Source organism: Spermophilus citellus, assembly GCF_964194105.1.
Source record: "Spermophilus citellus genome assembly, chromosome: 13".
Lineage (NCBI taxonomy): Eukaryota > Metazoa > Chordata > Mammalia > Rodentia > Sciuridae > Spermophilus > Spermophilus citellus.
Window position 1 is genome coordinate 96,219,692 of NC_138193.1, and position 13,255 is coordinate 96,232,946.

A 13,255-nucleotide genomic window follows, 5' to 3' on the forward strand; every position below is an offset into this window, starting at 1 on the left:
TGATGTTAGATGTGGACCTGTGGACTGCAGTGTATCAAGGGTCTTTAACCACGTATAAGGTGACTACCTTCATGGTAAACCTATGGTGATGAGTGAAGGACAGTTTCTAAGAAATGAGTCCAAAAATAAGAGGAATATGAGCAAAAACAATAGAGTATAAGTTTCTACTACTTTTCTTTAGGGCTTTTAACAAGCTGTTTGAAATATTGACTTTATAAAATTGATCTATTGTAGCCATAGTGGCTCAGGCCTTGTAATATCAGTGACTCATGCCTTGTAGTATCAGTAACTCAGGAGGCTGAGGCAGAAAGATCACAAGTTGGAGGTCAGCCTCAGCCAATTCATGAGACCCTGTCTCAAAATAAAAAATCCCTAGTACTACCCAGTGCAGTGGCACACGCCTATAATCCCAGTGGCTTCAGAGACTGAGGTGAGAGGATCGCAAGTTCAAAGCCAGCCTCGGCATCTTAGCAAGTCCCTAAGCAACTTAGTAAGAATTAGTGAGACCCTGTCTCAAATTAAAAAAAAAAAAAAAAAAAAAAAGAAGAAGAAGAAGCTGGAGATGTGGCTCAGTGGTTAAGTGCCCCTGAGTTCGATCCTTGGTTAAAAAAAAAAAAAAAAAAAAAAAAAAAACTCTGATACTGAAAAAAATTACCTATTTATATACTTTTTCATTTATTAATTTTTTTTTGTTTTCTCTCTCATTCTAATATTGAAATAAATTTTGTTATGGGCTGGGTTGTGGCTCAGTTGTAGAGCCCTTGCCTAGAACAGTTGAGGCCCTGGGTTTGATCCTCAGCACCACATAAAATATAAATAAGTAAATAATAAAATAAAGGTTAAATTCTTAAATTTTTTTTGTTATAATCAGTACTGCATGGTGTTGGTGGGAAATGCTTATTCTCTTCTCATGTTTTCACAGAAGAGAGGAAACTACCAGTCTCCAGACTGACTGTTCCCTGTCCCTCTTCCCCAAGGGAAAAGTGACTTATCAGGTGGTAAAACTTGGAGAATGAGGCCTGGGCCCTCCTTCTTTTGGAGTGGCTGGTCCTGCAAGTCCTGCCCTTCCCTTACCCTTCTTGACATTGACAAGATAAGTAAATTCGTTTCAGGGGTGTGTCGGGAGCTGCCACAGGGAAACCCAGCGCCCCTTAGCCTTGAGCGATGAGAGTGTGGAGATGTGGAGCCAGCCATGGGCTCTGTATGTGTGAACTATGAGCACTGAGTGCAGCAGGGACTGAACTCACGGTGCCCCTGTTTGGGTGGGCACCCGATGGGTCTTTTCCCTCCCTCTGCCTGCGATCCCCATACTGCACAGTGATGGGCATGGCCTTCCTAGATGTCAGTCAACCTGCCCACAGCAAGACCTCAGGAACCTAGATCCAACCCCCTGAAACCTGACGACCATTGCCTCATTTGAATGGCTTCACCCCAATAAAAGGGTTCAGCATGTGCTCCTTGCTCTCTTTCTTGCCTGCCTTGCCCCCCTTGTGGGAGCTGTGGCTGAGGTCACTGAACCCAAAGAAAAGGTACTTTCTGTGTCTGTATCTTTATTTATTCCACAAATTCACTTGGAGTGACCCTGACAGTGATGTACTGCAAAATGCATCTGGCTCAGATCCAAACCACCTTCTCCCCCTCAGTTTTTCCAGTAATGAAACATTTTGATCTCCAGCTGCTTGATGCTGTGTCTGCTTTCCCATTAGTGACCCCTTCCCAAACCTGTTCACTCAAAAATGTGTGTTTCTTTCACAGAGTAATATTACCATCTTAATAGCCTTCTGTGATTTGTATAATACATCTCATATTTTGCATACTCAAATCAGTCATTTTTTCCTATATGGTTTCAGGATTTCAATTCATTCTTATGATGGCCGTCTGTTCCTCCAAAATTACGAAACGATTTGTAGACATGAGTTTAAATAGATGAAAGAATGGCACCTAGTTATATTTAAGTTTATAAGATTATAAACCTGAATTATATGCTGAAATCAAGCAGGCCCTCAATTAAAGGATTTGATCCCAATAGACTTCCAGGAGCTGAATCTGATGCAATCACACAAGAGTCTTTATTGAAAGTTCGAACCTGGACTCACAATCGTTTTTCGATGCAGCAATCTTGAGGAGTGAGTCCTGACCCTTAGTTCAGTGAGGATTTAGAGGTTTTGGGGGATACTCTATGCATCACAGCATCACACAGCAAATCATTTCACACTGCAGGAAAATCAAACAACAACATTGATTAGCACATGGCGACTAGTGATATTTAAATCGGAATTATATGTTGAAATCAAGTGGGCCCTCAGTTAAAGGATTTGAAATTATTTTGTAAGGATCCGGCGAATCGTTGGAGAAAGAGACCACAAGAGACCAGCTTCGGGGCTGGGGATGTGGCTCAAGTGGTAGCGCGCCCGTCTGGCATGCGTGCGCCTGGGTTCGATCCTCAGCACCACATACAAACAACGATGTTGTGTCCGCCAATAACTAAAAAATAAATATTAAAAAAATTCTCTCTCTCTCTCCCTCTATCACTCTCTTAAAAAAAAAAAAAAAAAAAAAAAAAAAAGAGACCAGCTTTATGCAATGGGCAGGAGGGAGTTTATTGAAGAGGATCCTAATTCAGCACGCTGAGGCTCAAGGCTCACTCAGGAAGGGAGAGCGGCCCAGAGCCCAGAGCAGAGGTCGAGCAGAGCTTAAGTACACTTTTTGGGGAGGGCGGGGGGGGGGGGGGCTTTGCATACATCAGAACAAATCATCATGAGGCGCAGGAAAATTGAACAACAACTCTGAGACGTGATTAGCACATTCATTGGCGGGAACAGGTCGGGCGGGGGTGATTGGTCACTTCTAAGCGAGGTACACATTCAAACTGATTGGTTCGGGCCCTGTGACAAACTGCACAGGGCCCTAGGCTAAATGGCCAGTAGGGCGTTGTTTTAACTATCTCAGGAATTTCAGGTCCTGGGTGTAACAGAGGAACTTAATAATACCTAATCTTTTACATTTTAATTCAAGCTTTCCAGCTTAGAAACTTTACCCTTTCATTCCCCACTCCTTTTTCTGACTACTTTTAATCTTAAAAGTAATGAATCATAATTATTGGGGAGTCTCATTTTTTTTTTTTATCTCTGTCAGTGGAGCATATTGCCTTCTGATTACCATGAGTTGTCCTGTGTTTCCTGGAATCATTTTTAGCATGGCCTCCATTTTAGATTTCACTCAGTATTAGACCCCGATTTATCTAACTACACTGACTACCTAAATTTAAATCTGGCTTCATTCCCCCCTCTAATTTGGGAACTCCTTACTGCTGTGAGGAAGGGGGACGAAGAGGATCTCTCTGGCTTCTTCAGGCTGAAAAGGGATGGTGTGGGGCAAGCAGTTTGGAGTCCCCCTTAAAAATATTGGGTCTATCGAGTGGTCCATGCTAAAAGTCCAATTGAGAAGTAATAGGCTGGAGGGCCATTCGAGTGATAGGTGGTCTATAAGAGAAACAAGAATTCATTAGTACTGGAACCAGATTGATGCAGCAAGAAATGCCACAGCACAGAAATATGCCAATGAGTATAATGGCCAAGACAAAGACTAACAATGTTTTCTATCAGGCAGTACCAGGAACTAGGAGTTAAGATACTGTTTCCACGACAATGTTGCTGAGGACATGGCTTCTATCTGAGCATGTAAATCTTCGAGGATATTTGTCACATTGCCAGAAATGTCAGGGATGTAAACACAACAACTAACATTTAGGTTTACAGATGCTCTTTCCCTTAAGATATAGTCTAATAATTTAATGCCATCTGATCTTGCAAAATCCTTTTACTAGTATGGCCTCTGTGTCTAAGAGAAATATTTAATTCTGTTACTATAGGGCTGGATAACCATACTAGCAAACATTAAGTCTACCTGCGTTGGTTAGGAATATCTGTGGGCCTTAAGCTAAAACTACTCTGGCAGTTTCTTTTGATAGTTATCAGGCATTTTTACCTAAGAATCTATTTTGCAGCCTCCAGCTTACTTATTTATGGAAGTTATATTTAATTATTATCATCATTTAAAATGCCCAGGAACAGCTGTGTTTTGGCTTTGACGGTCTTTGCTAAGTGTTTAAGATGAAGCAAGCCAAACTGACTTTTGTTTCCATCTATTGTTAACAGTCAGCTGAGTCTCTCTGGGAGTCCTCCGGTTACTTACAGCAGTTTCTCAGTACCGCTAGTGCCATTTGCGCTAGGATGGGTCCAGGCCTTGCTTGACCATACAGCTTCCCTCGGAAGCATCAGGGATGTTTTCCTTCTCTGATGACCCTCCTCTTTACAGCAAATGCACTGATTGGCCTTCTGCCCTCCACTGGTCTCATTAATCTCCCTGCTCGGAAAGTTATGTGGCCTAGAGTTGCAGAGCCCTTTGAAGAAGTTCCCTATTCCCTGATTCAGACTGACTCAGAGGGCAAGAGCCAAATTTTTAATTTTAAAACTTAATCTTAAACATCTAGCAAATAAGTTAACAGCCTTATATTAAGGGTACTGGGCTTTAGTACCTATCTCTATCCTGTAGGTAATAACTCCTTGTAACACATTATCTTAAATTAACCCAGGTCATGAGCTCTTAAAGCAGTACCTCTTTAAAACATTAACAGGCAATCCTTAGACCATCTAAAAGCAAACTACAAAACAAAACTAACTAGGATAAAAACATATTTAGTTTATGTAATAGCTACCTTGAATTCTGGCAGAGTTATACATTATAATCCCCTGTTTGAGGTTCTGGCAATCGTGACAAAAACCAACTTTTGGACACAACCTTAAATGCACTGAAATCTGGTCTATTTTTTTATAGTTGCTCCCACTTGTAGTGAGATGGGACATAGAGCCTTATCTCAAGTAAGGCGGGGTTCTTCATAAATCTTAAGTACTATTGATCTTTGCTTTTTAGACATCATTTTACAAAGCTTACATAAACTGTTGCTCAAGTTTACATGAACATTAGCTAACACAACATAATATCACATCTAAAACATGAATTAAAGGAAGGCTGGAAGCTTTTAACCTCTTGTAGGAAAGTAGCAAAGTACTTTTGTGTTTTACAATAAAACCTTTACCCAGATTAGGCTCTCATTAACTTAAAAATACATTTAAATTGTGTCTCAGTGTAGAAAGCAACATAGAACTTTATATATCTTACTAATAACAAGTCCAGTTATAGAACACAAATGATACAATTGAATCTCCAACATGTTTTTCTCTTTGAGCCTAAAATTACCATACAACTTTAGAACACCAGCTTGATATAATGCTCTTTTGAAGCTTTTACCTTACAGACTTGTATACCTGGAAGATATGAACACATTAGTAACATCACAGTTACATTGATGATTTTATATTAACCAAGGTTAGCTTTTAAAGAAATAACATAGCACAATTTTTTTTTAAGATTACTTGCTTAAAAACTTACACTTATAACCAACTTGCACAGACCTTTTTTATCGCTTACTTAAACTTTCTTAATTACTTAATCATATAGACTCTTATCCAGAAACACATTTCCCTCTATTAATCCATACCTAGAACCTTCTAGTTTCTCTTTTTCATCTGTTAACCTCCTTCTGTTCACATTTTGAAACAATACTTGTAAACTTTTGAATTTAAGCAGATTATTTCATAGACATCAACATTTTATTAGGGCCTTTTTGAACACCTAGAAAAACTTATAAGCTTAATTTAAGACCTCTTTTTTATCTATTTACCCAATTTAAATTGAGCCATTTGAATCACGTGAATCAAAGATATTTGGATCCATTTTTGATTTTTCATGAGTGCTCCTCATCTGTCAATTGTCATATCACTGCATGATATATGGACATACACACAGACATACCGACATACAACACGTAACACAAGTGTAACACATAACACAAAAGGCCTTGCAGCTTTCTCAGGTGAAATCTCATTGCAATGTTTAAAAAAACTCCAGTTGATCAAAAATAGAACTTATCAGAAAAACATTAACTTGTCTGTAGGATAAAAATCATGAGCTCAAAAAAAAAACATAGAATCTAAGAAAAGGCAAAAGTCCTAGAAAAAATTGACCGCGGCCAGTAATTAGTAAATGCCATACAATTTATTCTTTGGCTTAATCTAGTTTGAGTTCCCATAAAAAGACACTTTTACCCTTTTTTTTTGGGGGGGGGGGGCTCAGATCTGTCTCCTACTGAGTGCTCCAGGCTTCTTCTATTTGCATATCAATTTAAGTCCTGGCTGAGGTCTGGAAGGACCTGGGAAAACCAGAATTCTGAGCAGAAACTTCATGTCTAAGGCATTTTAACCATAAGTCACAGTTTTAGGTTTGGATGTTGGAAATTATGATAAAAGTTTAAGATACAATTTATAAAATTTTATCTTTATATCTTCCTACACTAGAAAAACTTGCTCACACAAAACTGAAAATAGGATCTCTACCATCAGAAGAAATTTCTTTTTTTTTTTTAATATTTATTTATTTATTTATTAGTTATTGGCGGACACAACATCTTTGTTTGTATGTGGTGCTGGAGAATCGAACCCGGGCCGCACGCATGTCAGGCGAGCGCACTACCGCTTGAGCCACATCCCCAGCCCCAGAAGAAATTTCTTTAGGATCATTAAGTCACTTTCTTTGTTCTGAAGTTTCTAAAGTAGTATTAAGTTATTTTAAATCACCTGAAAAAAAAATCCACACACTACCATGTATATCTAAAATTAAGCTTTGAAAATTCCCAAGACTGTTGCTAATTAATGTCATTTCAATAAGCCAGACCAACGTTTTAATTCAACACTTTTTTCCTAAATCTTACACACTGAGAGAAACAGATACCAAATCATAATTTACTATCCTTGCCCAAATCAATGCATTGTATACCTAGTGAAATCTCCTTAGGCTACCCAGTTCAAAAATTGATGAAAAAATAAAACTGAATGATCGGGAGTTACTTGCCAACTTGGAAGTAGAGTTCTTTTAATTTTCTATCCTAAGTATTTAAGTTCTCTGGCATGAATTATCTGAAATCACAAACTAAACAATTACCTAACCCTAACTTTTAACTGCAAGATTATACAATGTTTCAATCTCATTTAGATACCAGATGTTACAATGAAACATCTTTTAGACACACATTTAGCCTAGATTATCCCCAAGAAATAATCTATAATAACCTTTAAAACAGACCAGATAAGAAAAAAATCTCTCCAGGTTTTGAACTTCCATTTAGTTATGACTTCTATCAGTGGCACCTTAGATTTCCCATGAGTGGACCAGATGTTCTCACATAGGGGCAACTATAGGTGTAAAATCAAGGGTCTTAGTGTGACTGACTTTACTGCATTTAGGTGGAGTAATCCTTACAGTGCAGCAGGGAAAGAATGAGGAAATTTCCCCAAAGCGAAAATGGCTCTGGCAGCTGCTGGGAATTCCTCAGTTTTCCCTTTCACTTACAGGATTAGCTTCTCCAGTTTGGTTTGACCTTAGGCACTAGGCATTTTTTTTTTTTAACCTTTTAGTAGCCAGCTCCCAAAAAGCTCATCCTCTGCTTGCAGTGGGAGTGCTAGGCTTCCCCAAGAAAGCAGAGTGGGGGACTCCTTAAAAGTTCCCTCGAGAGTGTCAAAATTTGTGACTGAAAATTTGGTTCCCATCCCCCAAAGCCAATTAACATCAATTTAATAATGAGGACAGGGCTTTGAGAAAAGTCAAAGGGAGATGTCAAAGTTGTTAAATCTCCAGCAGGCATCTCTATTTGCACTCAAGCCAACTACAGGAGGGAAAGAAAACATTGTTTTCCTAATTTTGTTTAACAAAGGGGAGCAAAGTTTACCACCCGCTTTGGAGCTGCATTCCCAAGCAACTTAATAATACCTAATCTTTTACATTTTAATTCAAGCTTTCTTTTTTTTTTTTTTAAATATTTATTTTTTAGTTCTCTGCGGACACAACATCTTTGTTGGTATGTGGTGCTGAGGATCGAACCCGGGTCGCACGCATGCCAGGCGAGCGCGCTACCGCTTGAGCCACATCCCCAGCCCAGCTTAGAAACTTTACCCTTTCAATTTTACCTTTGGAAGAAACAATTCTGCTCTGCTCTAGAGTTCTGGTCTTACCTGGTTTATTCACATAGACAGTCTGCATAAAATTTCTGAGAAGTCCCCACATCTTGCAGGTATCAAAGAAAACATCAGAAACTTCAGGAATTTCCTCAGCCTCTTTAAGTTGTGTCTATGAGCAGTTACTTGATACAGTACTAGGACAGGGTTTTGTATATCACCCCAGACAGCAAATATGGGATCTCATTCTAGGATTCAGAGTGAGAGGCTTAAATTAGGAGATCTAAAATTCTCACTGCTCTATCTTTCTTTTTAAAATATCTTTTTAGTTGTAGATGGACAAAATACCTTTATTTATTTATTTATTTTTATGTGGTGCAGAGGATCAAACCCAGTGCCTCACATGTGCTAGGCAAACACTGTACCACTAAGTTACAACCCCAGCCCTCTCATTGCTCTTTCTGAATCACTTTATGCCACTTCTCACAAACTTTGATGTCAGAAATACCTTTTTTTCTATGGAGACATGAACATACACTAGCTTTTTGTTAAAATAGCTCTTATTGTGGGGCTGGGGTTGTGGCACTTGCCTAGCACGTGTGAGGCTCTGGGTTCGATCCTCAGCACCACATAAAAATAAATAAATAAAATAAAGATATTGTGTCCAACCACAACTAAAAAGTAAATAAATATTTTTTAAAAATAGCTCTTATTGTGATATACTTCACAAGTTTTTAACTTTATGGCATCAAACAGTTATGAATGAATACTTTGTGTATAGCTTTCTGCCCCAGCCAAGGATTAGCTGCTTAGCTATTAATGAGCTTGAGCTGCAGCAAAGCTTTCAGCAGGACCAACTGCCATGCATGTCCCTTGCTCTCCTTACCCTTCCCATGACATGTGCTGTCACTGGCCAAGATTTGGTAGCAACCAGCAGAAACCTTGTATTCCACAACAGCTTTCATGACTCTGCCCAAATGTTATTTAGGCAAATACACAAAGATCTGATGCCTGGCTTATATGAGTGACAAATATTAGCAACCCCTGACAAACACTGTAAGTACTAGAAGTCTGCTTACTACCAGTCTTCACAGTACGTGTGTAGATGTATCCAGTTGTACCAGTAGTTAGAGAAGCTGCCAGCAGGTAAAAAATTATTAGTTTTTAAATATCATTATGTGTGTAGAGAGATAAAGGCCAATAGCCTTACAGTTGGCCTTGAACTTGGGAGCAGGTAGGTGGCAGCAATAAATGTCTATTGGTCTGAACCCCACCCAAGGCTTAAGACCTGATTCAGCCTGTGAATACTTCCTGACAGACTGAGATACTGGGACAAACCTGGAGGACTCTGAACTTGATTGGGCCATAAAAAGAAGATGACACTGTAAAATCTAATGTTTTTATTAAGATTTTTCCATTATAGAATACAATATTGAAAAGTCCAGAAAAGTAGGAAAACATTACCAAATCATACCATTTAGTTACAATCACTGTTAAGGCGTTGGTGTAAGTATTTCATTTATGTATTGTTTCATTAATAAAAATATTAGGGCCTCAATTACATGATGCTAGGCTCTGGGTGATACTGAGATGAACCCAATAAATACTTTGTATAGCCATAGCATTTCCTTCCAGCCTTTTTTTTTAGGTATTTTTTTATACATTTAAAAATGGTCTGAACTTTTTTTTTTTTTTTTTTTTTTAGAGAGAGGAAAGGGGGGGAGAGAGAGAGAGAATTTTTTTTTTAATATTTATTTTTTAGTTCTCGGCGGACACAACATCTTTGTTGGTATGTGGTGCTGAGGATCGAACCCGGGCCGCACGCATGCCAGGCGAGCGTGCTACTGCTTGAGCCACATCCCCAGCCCTGGTCTGAACTTCTTTAAAATTACAGGAACAACCTAAAAATTATTGCGATAGAAACTTTGCTTTCTCATGGGGCTGGAGTGGTGGCTCAGAGGTAGAATGCTTTCCTGGCACATATGAGGCCCTGGATTCAATTCTCAGCACCACATACAAATAAATAAATTAAATAAAGATCCATCAATGACTAAAAAATATTTTTAAAAAAAGAAAAAGAAAAAAAAGAAACTTTGCTTTCACATGTCTACCAGTAGTTTTAGGACTGGGGATATAGCTCGGTGGCAGAATGCTTGTTTAGCATTGGTAAAGCCCTGGGTTCAATTCCCAGCACCACAAAAAAGGAAATAATTTTATGCACACTAGACACTTCAACTTTAACTGAAGCAGAAGTAAGTTACTCTCCTCCACTTCTGGTCAAGGACTGATCTGGTCAAGGTTAAGATGAGATGAGTAGGATATCAATTAGGAAAAATTGTTTCTTGCGGGTGGAATTCTTAGGGTCTCTCTTGCTTCAGTTCCATCAACTTACTAGAGTTCTCCTAGAGTCCACTTGTCCCATTAGTGTCAACTCTTCCAGGTGACCAGGCTTCTCTCCACCAAGTTGGATATTGCCTCTCCTAAATGGGGGTTGGGATGGCTCAGTCCCCACTTGGCATGAAGCAGCCATTCTTCTGGGTCTCAACTCTACCTCTCTCTTCCTGAGAGGTTCCTGAGAGACCCTGATGAGCATTTTCCAAGGCCAGTTTGCAAGCTAATAGACTTCATTTGGTGACTGTAGCAGATGCTCTTGATGTCCAAGTCTCCTTGGCCTATCTGAGACAAGTTGTAGCTGCAACAGGCCATGCCCTTGGTGCTGATGACATCCCTCCTCCAATGCCTGTGTCTTCTCTCTCACTCTGTCTCTAGTTTGCAAGATTAATTCTTCACCATTTCCATGTTTTCTGAAATCAACTGTTGACAAGAGTCTTTGTTCCTCTGGGTGCATTTGCTCTTTATGCCTACTTTCCCTTCAGCAGTAAATCCTAGCAAGGGGGATTGGAGGTGGTTGGTGGTGGACATGGAAATACACAGGGCTAAATTTCTACCATAGGTACTTTGAACTTAGTGTATGTTTAAATCAACTCCTTTTTTTTCTATGATTAAAAAACATGTTTATGGCTGGGCATTGTGGTGCACACTTGTAATCCCAGAAGCTCTTCGGGAAGATGAGGCAGGATGATGGTGAGTTCAAAGCCAGCCCCAACAATTTAGCGAGACTGTAATAACTCAGTGAGACCCTGTCTCTAAATAAAATATTTTAAAAAGAGCTGGGGGTGTGGCTCAATGGTTAAGCACCTCTGGGTTCAATCCCTGGTAACAAAAACAAACAACCAAAAAAACATGTTTATGGTCAGAAGAAATACATATCAGGGGCTGGGGATGTGGCTCAAGCGGTAGCGCGCTCGCCTGGCATGCGTGCGGCCCGGGTTCGATACTCAGCACCACATACCAACAAAGATGTTGTGTCTGCCGATACTAAAAAATAAATATTAAAAAAAAAAAAGAAATACATATCAAACAGTACGCAGACACATCTAGACACTTAACCTTCTTCCCCCAAAGCAATGGGTTTTGACAAGTTTCTGATGTTTTTCCAGAAATAGTCTATGTATTTACAAGGCAGAGCATCTAATTTAGAGTCCCATTTTTACATAAATACAAGCATAATATACAAAATATATTTTCAACTTCATTACATATGTTGGAAGGGAGCTGCTTCCTTTTTCCCCATAATTTTAATATTGTTATTTTGTTTGGAAATCCCAAGATTTACATAAACTCTACCCTTTATTTTTATTTATTTATTTTTTGCAGTACTGAGGATAAAACCAAGGGCACACTATCACTGGGATATATCCCCAATCCTATTTATTTTTTGAGACAGAATCTTGATTAGTTTTCCAGGTTGACATCAAATTTGCAATCATCCTGCCTTTGATTTCTGAGTTTCTTGGATTACATGCTGAACCATGGCAACTGGCAAAACTCTCTCTCTCTCTCTCTTTTTTTTAATATTTATTTTTAGTTTTAGATGGACATAATATCTTTATCTTATATTTATGTGGTGCTGAGGATTGAACCCAGTGCCTCATGCATGCTAGGTGAGCACTCTGCCGCTGAGTCACTACCCCAACCCCTAAAGTCTTTCTTTTTAATGGGCATTATGATTGTTTAACTCATTTGCTATCACATGAATATCCTTTTGCATACATTTTTGAACACATGTATAACACATGTATAACTGTATTTTCAATGATAAATATAATTGATATAGTAAATAATATCTTTTTATTTTTATTTTTTAAAATATTTTTAGTTGTAGGTGGACACAATATGTTTATTTTATTTATTTATTTTTATGTGGTGCTAAGGATTGAACCCAGGGCTTCACCCCAGACCATCTTCTTATTTTTATTTGCATTTCTTTTGAATGAAGTTGGAGGTCTTTTATGTATTGATCAAACTATTTGTATTTCTTTTTCAATAAACACCTGTTTCTATCTTTTGTTTATGTTATATCTTATGTTAAAAAATTATTCCTTTCATGCTAAATTTAAAATATTTTAGGCAAGTCAAATTTATTTTCTTTTTGTCTCCTAAGTTTTGGGGTTTGTGTTTTGTGGTACAGAGAATTGAACCCAGAGGCTCTCTACCATTAAGCTAATACCCAGCCCTTTTCATTTTGAAAGGAAAAATGTATTTCATTTTTATTTTTTACATAAAATAAAAATGTATTGGTGCATTATAATCATGCATATTAGTGGAATTTAATTGTTACATATTCATAAATGCACACTCTATTATTTATTCATTTATCTATTTGCAGTACTGGGGATTAAACACACTTTATACCACTGAGCTACATTCCCAGCCCTTTTTATTTTTTACTTTGAGACAGGGTCTCCCTAAAGTTGCCCAGGATGGTCTTGAACTTATGAATCTTCTGCTTCAGCCTCCCAAATTTCTGGGATTACAGGCCTGTACCATTGTGCCAAAAAGTCACACATGGTGGCAAAGGCCTATAATCCCAGCAGTTTGGAAGGCTGAGGCAGGAAGAGGAGGACCACAAATTTAAGGTCCACCTGGGCAACTTAGTGAGACCCTATCTCAAAAGTAAAAATAAAAAGGGCCAGAGATGTAGCTCAGTAGTAAAGCATCTCTGGGTTCAATGGAGTGCAGTACTGAAAGGAGAAAAAAAAATCCAGAAAACAAAGAAATAAGACTCTAAACTATCTGGATGGTATCTTAGGATAACAATCAGCAGTAATTTTGTTTTGTTTTGA